At 40.7% G+C, this 12,846-nt stretch overlaps 1 protein-coding gene across 1 annotated transcript in view; it reads right to left on the bottom strand.

Annotated features, from left to right (window-relative positions):
* Positions 1–12,846, bottom strand: part of TMEM161B (transmembrane protein 161B) — a 71,613-nt gene that overhangs the window by 15,193 nt on the left and 43,574 nt on the right. The gene's annotated exons all lie outside the window — the stretch shown is intronic.

The following is a 12,846-nucleotide window of genomic DNA, read 5'->3' on the forward strand; positions in this document are numbered from 1 at the left end:
TAGAATATTTAGCACAAAAGCTTTTCCTCAGATGTTTGTTAAGCCTTTGAGTTACACAAGTATTAAAAAAGTTTAAGGAGTCTTAGTAAAAAAAAAAAAAAAAAAAAAATCATGTCCCCTCTCAATCAGGCTTCACTTTCTTGGTACTTATGAGAACAAACCCTACTTATTTCCAATAATTTATTTTACTCTACTCATCGCATAAAAATGGAAATTCTATAAAAATGCAGTGACCTATATATAGCCTTCTTGAAAAAAAATCAGGGTAAACGACAAATATTTCTTGAGAAAATTTTTTGGTATTTTAAAAAATGCTGCCTACCTGGACAGTACAGGACCGCATTCAATTAACAATAACTTTGTACATAAGGAGTAAGCATTTTTATTACTTTGCAGTTTATCATCATGTGTTTGGGAGTTATCAACTATAGAAGTTAATTATTAGCAAACTGAAAACAAAGTCAGTAATACCTAGAAGAGAATTTCAAAAGGGAGAGGTAGAGATTCCACGTACCTTATGCACTCTGGTAAAGTTCTTTCATATAACCAACCCGCCACAAATATGAACATCTGAGAGGTCACCTGATCTTTTATCAAGCAGTTTTTAAACTTTCATTGACTACTCCTCCTTTTAAATGCATTTCTAAATATAATTAGATCCATAACTGCACAACAGATTAAGATCAATTTTTAACTATATACCTTCAGCTCTTATTACTACAAGCTGCAGTCTGCTGTAATGAATTTATTTTTTAAAGTGCAGGAGATCAAATCCATATTCAAATAAAATAGTTGTGTCAATGAGTCCACACTACCCACTTAGAACAGAAAAAGGCCATAGACAAAACATGAAATAAATGTAAGCCATAACCCATTTTTCCATTACACAACACCATAAACATTTATATTAGTACAATATTTTTAAGATTATAAAAGTATTTTAAGAACAATCTATTTTATTTATTTCATTTTAGTGAAACCTTTTGAATAGCATATGCGCTTCTGGGTGAAGATACACTTTTTCATAACAGAATATGGAGGATTCAGTGAGGTGTTGCACTTCACTACTCTTATCTCAATGCATGTTTCACTGCATTTCACTAACACGTATATAACCAGAACAATATACCCTTTAACAAGTGGTTTTCTAAGGGATCTTAAAATTTCACCAATAAATAAAATAAACGTTTGGTGAAATTTTAAGATCGTGTGTGTGTGTGTGTGTGTGTGTAAATACCTTATATGAGAAGTACATAAATCAAAAAATTCTCTTGAAATTTTAAATTTAAAAAAGTCACACCTACTGGATTATTATATAACACTTAATACCTATATGGTGGTATTTACCTACACATTTTAAAGTGCTTTATGTAGACTGGCAAGTGTCATTGACATTTTATAGACTGGAAAACTGAGGCATAGTGTGATGAAGTAGTAAATGGCAGACTCATGAATCAAACCCAGACCTCCTGACTCCATCTTCCATACTCAAGTCACTGAATGACAAATGGTGATATCTCACAATGTATCAGTCACTTGTGGTAATTTGTATTTTCTTCATTTTGAAGGGGCTTAAGTAAATAGCAATTCAGGAATTCCTTCACACTAACTTACTACATTGCTATGATACCAAGGTTAATCAATACCTTACACAGAACACAAAAATAGATTTATTTTGCTGAAATAACTGCACGTCCTCTAAAAATGAAAAGTAGAAGAGCAAACTAGTCACTGCATCCTATTTCTATTCTGAAATAGCTTCTTGCCAAAAGAGTAAATTTGATGCCAGTCATCTCTCATAGACCTTAATTATGTCTTAACTGAAGTTTATCCATTCCACCACCCAGTCAAGTTAAGAAGGCAACAGAAGAGAAAAACCATCTGAAAAGTAACGAGTCACCTATCTCGCTACTGAGTTCTCACAGCATGATAGGCTGCCCCCAACAATATACAAAGACATTTTTGGAAGGGAAATTATTTTTCTTAAAGGATTAGGAAACTTAAGTTACTTAAAAGGCGATCTTTTTATGGTTGTACAGATGAAGACAAGCTGCTTCCAAAATGCAAAATACCTAGTTTTGACCACACAGCTAACTACCATTGCAACAGTCAGGATCACGTGTGGGACCCCATTTAAAAGCATGTTCCCCAGGGAAAAACAAAACACATGCTAATGTAACTTATGTGTATTGTAAAAAACTTCTTTGTCTTAAGATGTCCCAATCAGTTCTTACCATATCAGATTTTTTTTAGGGAATTTCCTCCTTATTAATTTTAAATTGAAACACATTCACTGTCCCAATAGGTTTCAGAGTAGCAGCCCTGTTAGTCTGTATCCGCAAAAAGAACAGGAGTACTTGTGGCACCTTAGAGACTAACATTCTACAGGCCATTATCCTCTGATCCCACTGAGGATTACCTAAAGAAACTACACCATCTGCTAAAAAAACTCCCTGACAAAGCACAGGAACAAATCTGTACAGGCACATGCCTAGAACCCCGACCAGGGGTATTCTATTTGCTACCCAAGATCCATAAACCTGGAAATCCTGGACGCCCCATCATCTCAGGCATTGGCACCCTAACATCAGGCTTGTCTAGTTATGTGGACTCTCTCCTCAGGCCCTACGCTACCAGCACTCCCAGCTATCTTCGAGACACCACTGACTTCCTGAGGAAACTACAATCCATCGGTGATCTTCCAGAAAACACCATCCTGGCCACTATGGACGTAGAAGCCCTCTACACCAATATTCCACACAAAGATGGACTACAAGCTACCAGGAACAGTATCCCAGATAATGTCACAGCTAACCTGGTGGCTGAACTTTGTGACTTTGTCCTCACCCACAACTATTTCACATTTGGAGACAATATATACCTTCAAGTCAGCGGCACTGCTATGGGTACCCGCATGGCCCCACAGTATGCCAACATTTTTATGGCTGACTTAGAACAACGCTTCCTTAGCTCTCGTCCCCAACGCCCCTACTCTACTTGCTACATTGATGACATCTTCATCATCTGGACCCATGGAAAAGAAGCCCTTGAGGAATTCCACCAGGATTTCAATAATTTCCATCCCACCATCAACCTCAGCCTACATCAATCCACACAAGCGGTCCATTTCCTGGACACTACTGTGCTAATAAGCAATGGTCACATAAATACCACCCTATACCGGAAACCTACTGACCACTACACTTACCTACATGCCTCCAGCTTCCATCCAGGACATACCACACGATCCATTGTCTACAGCCAAGCTCTAAGATATAACCACATTTGCTCCAATCCCTCAGACAGAGACAAGCACCTACAAGATCTCTATCAAGCATTCTTAAAACTACAATACCCACCTGCTGAAGTGAAAAAACAGATTGACAGAGCCAGACGAGTACCCAGAAGTCACCTCCGACAAGACAGGCCCAAAAAAGAAAATAACAGAACACCACTAGCTGTCAGCTTCACCCCCAACTAAAACCTCTCCAGCGCATCATCAAAGATCTACAACCTATCCTGAAAGATGATCCCTCACTCTCACAGATCTTGGGAGACAGACCTGTCCTCGCTGACAGACAACCCCCCAACCTAAAGCAAATACTCAACAGCAACCACACATCACTGAACAAAAACACTGACCCAGGAACCTATCCTTGTAACAAAGCCCGATGCCAACTCTGTCCACATATCTATTCAAGTGACATCATTATAGGACCTAATCACATCAGCCATACCATCAGGAGCTCATTCACCTGCACATCTATCAATGTGATATATGCCATCATGTGCCAGCAATGCCCCTCTGCCATGTACATTGGACAAACCGGACAGTCTCTACACAAAAGAATTAATGGACACAAATCTGACATCAGGAATCATAATACTCAAAAAACAGTGGGAGAACACTTTAACCTGTCTGGTCATTCAATGACAGACCTGCGGGTGGCTATTTTACAACAGAAAAACTTCAAAAACAGACTCCAAGGAGAGACTGTTGAGCTGGAATTGATATGCAAACTAGATACAATCAACTTAGGATTGAATAAGGACTGGGAATGGCTGAGCCATTACAAACATTGAATCTATCTCCCTTTGTAAGTATTCTCATACTTCTTATCAAACTGTCTGTACTGGGCTATCTTATCACTTCAAAAGTTTTTTTTCCTCTTACTTAATTGGCCTCTCAGAGTTGGTAAGACAACTTCCACCTGTTCATGCTCTCTGTACGTGTGTATATATATCTCCTCAATATATGTTCCATTCTATATGCATCCGAAGAAGTGGGCTGTAGCCCACGAAAGCTTATGCTCTAATAAATTTGTTAGTCTCTAAGGTGCCACAAGTACTCCTGTTCTTTTTACTGTCCCAATAGATGCTATTGCTGAAAGATCATTTCCCCAATTTTCTCCCTCTCTTGTGCCACTGCCCCAGCCCATTGCTAGGGATTCAGTTTTAAGTTTGTAGGATCTGTAAGTATGTTGACTCTAAATTGCTACCTCTAAATTTTCATCGAGTGTCTAGCCTTGAGTTTTTCTCTGTTTTTTTTGTTTTTTTTTGTTTTTTAAAAAGGCAGTATGAACAGCAGTCTTCAGAATCATGAAATTCATCACTCTACAAGTAACAGATTATCCTAACCTACAACCACTTGTATGCCAAGATTTGAAAACAATACAGTAACAAAAACATACTACTCAAAACATATTGAGTTTTGACAAAGATAAAAATGTTACTGCTTACAATGAATCTCAAAAATATTAAATGCTAGTGTGATACGGGCCAGGTGGTACAGCAGGCCTTCTGACTGCTGCCTCCAAGGTACAGACTGTCATTGAATCTTCCTCAGTCTATCTGGAGATTAAAAGCTTCATTTTTCTGTTTGGCTAAGAGGCAATAAAAGATCTTCCTGTACTGAAACTCTTAATCTCGGTTGCCAACTGTGTGATAACTTACTGGGGATGTTTGTCATACTTTAAACTCTTGAAATGTATTGTTCATTCAAGACTAACTTCCTGTTGAGAAACCAAAAATACACATGGAATGGTTTTCTGTTCAGAACTTTATACTATATATCTATTCCACCAATACATAAAAAGTTACTATTTGCTTGTTGCACTGAATCACAACTCCTATAACAAATAACAGGAAAGCTTTCAGATCAGTCATCACCTCCAATTTCCATAGGATTCTGTTGGCATCTTTCATCCATAGTAAAATATAACAACAAAACAGGGGAAAAAAGCATCTATTATCAAAACAAAATAAGCTGTTCTGGAATTAACCCCTTATTGGCCATGTTGCCTTTTGTTGATTTTATGCACTTCAGAATATCAATTTTGTGGGCATATTTATAAAACCTGACAACTTAACTCTTTGGGCCAGAGTTGTTTGAACAATTGATGGTGTGCTCCCTGGTCATGGGGCCATTCTGTGCTTGCACTGGCCCCTCATGTAAACTGGAATGGAACTATACTATATTCTGGCTGCCAGAGGCCCCCATGGGCCATGTTGGCAAGCAGGGATCACTGCTGCAATCTGGCCATGCACCCTCCAGATGCAGAAAGCAGTGGTGGTGCTGATGTGGGAACCTACAGCCCCACCCCACTTAGTGAATACAGTTATTAAATGAAGCAGCAACACGCAGTTCTAGGTGCCCAGTATGGTTTACTCATTATTTCTTCTTGCCACAAAACATCAGACTACACCCAATAAATACATTTGTGGGATTTTTTTAAAAATTACTATTCATTTTAACAAAACCAGAATTTAGAATCAGTCAAGAACTTGAAAATTCATTCAAAAGAAGAAGTTTGGCTAACTGTAAAAGTTTAGATATTTGCTATTATTGGGATTACAGAATTTAACAACTTCAATTTCATTTGTGGAGCGTTAGTCTAAGACGGAAGGCCACAGAGTCAGGGTTTTCATGTAAAAATTAGAGCTGTTTTTTCTTCTACATTATTAATTTCACTAGCCTCATTCTGCAAATTGCACTCTAATGAAGAGGATCTTATTAATAGATTTTCATAAATGCACACACAGAAAAGTACTGATGCAAACAATGATTTTTTCCTCCTCTAATGGGTTTTTTCCCCTTCTCTTAACCCACAGCAGCAGTCAATGCAGACCACCTGCTGTAAGTGCTAATTCATTTTGTCTTACAGTGCAAACTTTCAAACTCGTGGAACCAAGAAAATATGAGGTCTTAAAAATCCCTTCTGGGGCAAGATTTGTTATTACTCTAATTCACTAATGCTATTTTTGACAACAAAGTCCCAAATATAAATCGACTAATTACAAGAGATGAAACCTAAAGTCAAATTTTAGTGGACATTTATCTATACAAGTATTTTTGTAGAAATCTTAGCTATTTATCTATGTGAATAAATCTTTTCACTTGGTCAGTAGTTGGTATTTACATGTAACAATGTCCATATGGGGAAGTGGAGGGAGAGGTGGGAGACCAGTGAGCTCTGGAAGTTAACCTATACCTGTTGTATACATTACAATATACTCCAATTTGATTTAATATAGCAGCAGGAAGGTCCAACAGCTAACAATTTGGGGTATGAACAGGTGGTTAACTTTAAGTTATTCTATCCATTCATGGTGAACCTCAGAGAGCTCTAAGGTCTCTCACACACACTAATTTATGTAAGGTTGCATGCTTCTATTACAAAGCCTTGCTCCTGGGGGACTTCACATGCACAGAATTTATGTCCCCGCAGATTTCTTTGCTTCCTTGCAGAAAAATGACTGACGGGGAAGCAAAGGGAAGCCACAAAAGTAGTCATTCAACCTTCCCCAGCAGTATGTTTTGGGTGTCCCTGGCAGCCGGCAGAGAGGTATATCACTGTAGGGCCGGGGGCGGGACTGGTGGTTCCTACTCTGCGCTGGGCTCAGCAGCTAGTCCTGGCTGGGCTGGGGAGGACAGGACTTCCTCTTCCCCTGCACGGCATCCGGGGCTGGGTCAGACCTACCTCCAGATTTCTCCCCCCGCTGCAGGAAGCTCTGCAAACTCTCCCCATCGCTCCTCAGCTGAAGGGGGAGGGATCTCTGTACAGGGAGCAGCTCCCCCATCCGCCCAACCCCGGTGCATCCAGACCCGCTCATTCCCAGACCCTCCCACAGAGCCTCACATCCCCCGCACACAGAACCCCCACATTCCCCCTGCACCTGGACCACGCTGCAGATCCCAACCTCACCGAGCCCCAGCTTGCTGCACCTGAGATAAGGGATACATTAAACAAACACACTCTTTGGAAAACACAAAAAAGGAGAGTTACAACCGCAGTTCTCAACCTGCGACCTGCAGGCCGCCTGCGGCCCAATCAGCACATAGCTGCGGCCCATGTGACATCCTCATAGCCATCCAGGTAGTATATATATATTGTGAGGATGCTGCCCACATGACACCAGGAAGCTGCATATGCGACCCACAAAGGTAAGTAGGTTGAGAAACACTGAGTTAAGGTAAAAACTGTTTCTGATCCCACACCATCCATTCACTGTCCATCCAAAATTAAGAGACAGCCTTACTCTTGAACACTACGTCTTCAGCAGTGACAGTGAGCCCTCACTAAAATATGTCTACCCGATATATGTACAATCATATATGATATATACACCGCTCTCCAAATCCATCCTAGTTAGAGGCAAGATGCTGGTGTTGCTTTCTTGTCTTAGAATTCATTTGCACACCAAACACCTACGCAAAACTCAATCCACCTTCTCAACATATTTCAGAGTGGTAGCCGTGTTAGTCTGTATCAGCAAAAACAATGAGTCGTCCCTGTGGCACCTTAGGCCTGGTCTACACTGGGGGAAATCGACCTAAGATACACAACTTCAGCTACGAGAATAGTGTAGCTGAAGTTGATGTATCTTAGGTCAACTTACTTCATGTCCTCACTGCGCGGGGTCGAATGCCGCTGCTCTCCCGTCGACTCCGCTTCCGCCTCTCGCCGCGGTGGAGTACAGGAGTCGACGGCAGAGTGATCGGGGATCGATTTATCGCGTCTACACTAGAGACGCGATAAATCAATCCCCGATAGATTGATCACTACCCGCAGATCTGGCGGGTAGTGTAGATGTACCCTTAGAGACTAACAAATTTATTTGGGCATAAACTTGCATGGAGTGGGTTTTAGCCCATGAATCTGATGAAGTGGGTTTTATCCCATGAAAGTTTATGCCCAAATAAATTTGTTAGTCTCTAAGGTGCCACAAGGACTCCTCGTTTTTTCTTCTCAACATAGTTACCTTATCAGTGGTTCTCAAACTTATGTGAATGGGCACCACTTCTCTGTGTCTGTAGTCATTTACATCCCTACAAGTACATATGCTGCTACCCAGCTCCGAAGGCAGCACCACACCAGCAGCATCACAGAAGTAAGGGTGGCAATGTGAAAAGTGATATTAGTCACTTAGTGCCCCATTGGCACCCTTACTTCTGTGCTGCTGCTGCCACCCCAGGGCTGACAGCCAGAGCCCCACCACCTCCAGGTGAGGGATTGGGGAAGGGGGAGCCTCCAGTGGGGGTGGGGCGGAGGAGGAAGAAGAGAGCCTAAGTGAGGGCTGCCTCCTGGTGAGGGATCGGGGAGGTTGATGGAGGAAGGAAAGCCTGAGCCGCCGGGCTATGGCTGTCCCCTTTATCCCCGCCTTCCAGGTGTTTACGGCCCTTCTGCACAAGCCCTAGCCACCCAGGGCTGAGAGCCGGAGCTCTTTAAAATAAAAATAAAATAAAAAAAAGCAGCACACAGTTCACACCTCCCTTGGGAGGCCCACCCCATAGTTTGTGAACTGCTGCCTTACATCATATAAACCAGTTACCTTTACTATCTCCAGGGGTCAGGTTTCCTGTAGCTACAGACATTAATACTTGTAATACCCTTGTGCACTAGATATTTACCATGCTACATAAACTACAGTGGCCATATTTCTATGTCTGCAAGCTGCTGCAGATTTCTTAAGGTGTATATACAAACTTCCAGAATATATGGGATTTAACATGCTTCTATATATCAAGATGGATGGATAAACTGCTGGACATATTGGCTTAAGAGGGACACTTGAAAATACTCTGCACACATAGGCATGCCATACATGATGGAATATATGTTCAATGGTAGGTCAAAGGCAAAATACCACCCCAAGTAACCTTAATGTTGTTTCTATTATTTCCAATATTTAAACTGTTTCCTCCGATCCCATACAGGATTTGCTTTTGTTTTAAAAGTTTTACCTTAACTTAGAACTTCATGATTTTTTTCTTCTTCTTAGACTACAACATTAAACATTTTCTAATCTTAAGTGAGATACTACCTGAAACCAAAAAAAATAATAATCAAAATCCATGTTATAAGAAACTGATGAATACGCAAGACCATGCACAAAGTGTTGATGTGTGCAACTATCCAATGCTGAACAACTCTATCTGCTCACATTTTGTTAAATCCAGAGTATAGCTTTATGTATGTTGGATGAATATCTACTTCAATGCTATCCTATCTGGTCTTACTCCTTCAGAGTTTGTGGATGTTTACTTTATAGCCAATACACAACCACTAAAAAGAAGTGAGCAAATGATAATTTAGGACCATCTATAAAATTATACAGAAAGCAATCAGCAATTTTACATTTTTTCCATCCACTAGTCCAAATAAAAAGACTTTTCCAGATTCTCTTTCTGAAAGCAAACTCTGCAGATAAGCAGAGCCATGCACATGCGAAGATCTTTTAAAAAGGAAGAGAAGAGGTAGAGTACTGTATATAGTCTAGTCCTCAACTGTAATGGTTGACTGCAGATGTATAATTTTTTACAGTGCACACAGGAGCTCCATTTAATGGACTCCAGTCATATGCTGTTTTCTACATTACATTAGAATGTGTAGAGACTTCTTATTGCACTAAAAATATTCATTGAACATAATTTTCTTATTAATCAAAACAACAGTTCCTTAAAGAGTGTATTGCAGTATGTTAAGATGATATGATCACATGTAGATGTATGGTATAAAAAAAACTAGATAAAGGGGGAAAGTATAGCTAAACTAAAAAAATTTCAATACCATACCCACTACAAACCAAACCCCGTAGAGTCAGCAGTTTTGTTTTACAATTTACAATCTTCCTAAAGCACAGCTTGCTTGTATATAACAATGTGGCTTATAAGCAGAATATTATCACCTTTGGAATCTGATATAAGACGACAACCATATATTAAATATTTTAAAACTTCATTTTTGTCTTGGAGTTTCATGCAACTGTGGTATAATTATTTCCACCACATATTCTCTTTTGAAAGCTTGTCACAATATTTTAAAACAACATCTCACGTAATCAGAGAGGGACTAGAATTTGTTTTTTTTTTGTTTTTTTTGTTTTTTAAATAGTTGAGCAGCATGGCACTGAATTATTGCTGGCAACAATGTCTCCCAGTGTGATGGGGGTGCTTTTCACTGGATCTGGATATCTGATCAGGAAAAAGCAAGAGCATTAGGACGGGTTGTATTTCCCTAAATTTTGATGTAGGGTCAGGTGGGATTCAGCGTGACAATGTAATGGGGAGGATAGTAAAAGAATTATGAGGACGACTTTATCCTGGCCAGGGACATTTTTTTTTTAAATGTGGATTTCATCAGGAATTAGACTCATAGCTTTAAGAAGGCTTTCAACAGGGTGGGTTTCTGGGTCAATCTGGGGGTGAGATATTATTTGGTGAACTCTGTTCAGGGTCCAGCACAGGATGGTGATCACTTCCAATAGCCTTTTTACTCTGCCTCAGAGGAGTTTAGGTGTCCCTAAACCTCTAACTAGCAGAAGCTGGGATTGGACAGCGAGGGATGGATCACTCAAAATTGCTCTTTTCTGTTCATTCCCTCTGAAGCAATTGGCACTGGCCGCTGTCAAGAAACAGGACAGTGGTTTAGATGGACCATTGGTCTGACCCAGAATGGCCGTTCATAGGCTACGTCTTCACTACGGGGGGGGGGGGGTCGATTTAAGATACGCAAATTCAGCTACGCGAATAGCGTAGCTGAATTCGACGTATCGCAGCCGACTTACCCCGCTGTGAGGACGGCAGCAAAATCGACCTCCGCAGCTTCCCGTCGATGGCTCTTACTCCCACCTTCGCTGGTGGAGTAAGAGCGTCGATTCGGGGATCGATTGTCGCGTCCTGACGGGACGCGATAAATCGATCCCCGAGAGGTCGATTTCTACCCGCCGATTCAGGCGGGTAGTGTAGACCTAGCCTTATATGCTGGTGTCCAGCAGCATTCCTTCAGTGACCACCGTAGACAAGCCAAGAGAGTGGCAATGCTGTCAGATGCTGAGAGCTACGGAAGTTTGTAGAAATGGAATTTAATTACAAGGCATTTAAATCCTTGGTCCCTTTGTTTGTGAGTAAAGGAAAACAAGGTAGGAGAAGATTTAAATCTCCTAGAAATCTAGATTGAAATATCTAATCTTAGTGCCATTTGTTTTGCTTTTTATTACTTGGGCGGATATAATGAAAGAAACACTGCATGCAATAATATGAAACAAAGAATGCTAAGTCAGTGGCTAAGCATTGAAAAAACATAGTATTTTAAGAAGAACACAGAGCCTTTCATGTATAACAAACTCGGCTAGATGACAAACGCTGGCCAATTCTGACACAGCTAGCTTCTGCTGGCTAGTCAGTGCAGCATGATCTGAAGGTGGATAGTTGAGGAGGTTGTGCAGCTCCGCTTTTCACATCCCACCTAAAAATCTAGGGATTCTACTACTCTAGAGCTAGAGCTGATAGACATACTATTTAGTATGAGAGCTGAGGTAAGTTTATGTTGGACTAATTGTGTAGTCCAACTATCCTAGCACTGCAAATTCCCTGAGAGGATGAAGTTCTTCACTACTTCAGGAAGGGAGCCTCTATATGCTCAGTGACTAATGACATAGGTGGGTCTTCCGAGTTGGCTGAGGATTTTATATCCATTGCTGTGACAATGGGATTGGTTTAGGTGGCTCACCCTTAGGCTCAAGTAAGGATCTGATTTTGTTTTTGTTTTTGTTAAGATTAGACATTGAAGGGCTAGATATTATAGCTATTCCATAGAGCAAATGAGATTGGGGTTCACTGCTCTTGTCAGGGCAAGTGATCCATTTTGGTGGTCCACCCTGACAGACTAATAGCTGTCTCCATTCTATTGCTAATGACAATCTCTCCCAACGCAAGGGAATTTCATGATACTTTTCTGGTAACACCAAATGGATTTGGACCACCTATCTGCATCCGTGGATGGGACGGGGCAAATGGCCAGCATTCTCTGGAAGCCAGTGGGGGAAGTATTAAGTCCTTTACTAGTGGACATGCTCATTCCCTTTTTGGGAAGCACGTGTGCAGTTTATACTTTAAAAAAACTTAACATTATCTTCCCAGTCACGTATAATCTTTTTGCTTAAGTTTGTAGAAGATGTGTCAACTCACAGTATCTTGATTCCTTGGACTTTCACCTGTGTCAATCTTGATTTGGGTATGGCACAGAGTATGATCAGAAGGACCAATGATCTCCTCTGGGAAGTGGATAAAGACCAGGTGTCCATGCTGATATTAGATTTATCATCACCTTCAATTCCACTAACCCTGAAGTTATCAAATCACTTGCAGATCTTCATGGGACTGGAAGGTGCTGCCTGTTACTGGCTTCACTCTTTCCTCTTAAAGAGAACCCAGAGAGTAATAGCTCTTCTGCCTCATGAGCTTTAATGTACAGATCCTGGAAAGTATCAGAGGGGTAGCCGTGTGAGTCTGGATCTGTAAAAGCAGCAAAGAGTCCTGTGGCACCTTATAGACTAACAGACGTA

This window comes from Terrapene carolina, unplaced genomic scaffold, assembly GCF_002925995.2.
Source record: "Terrapene carolina triunguis isolate 2854851 unplaced genomic scaffold, T_m_triunguis-2.0 Scaffold69, whole genome shotgun sequence".
NCBI lineage: Eukaryota > Metazoa > Chordata > Testudines > Emydidae > Terrapene > Terrapene triunguis.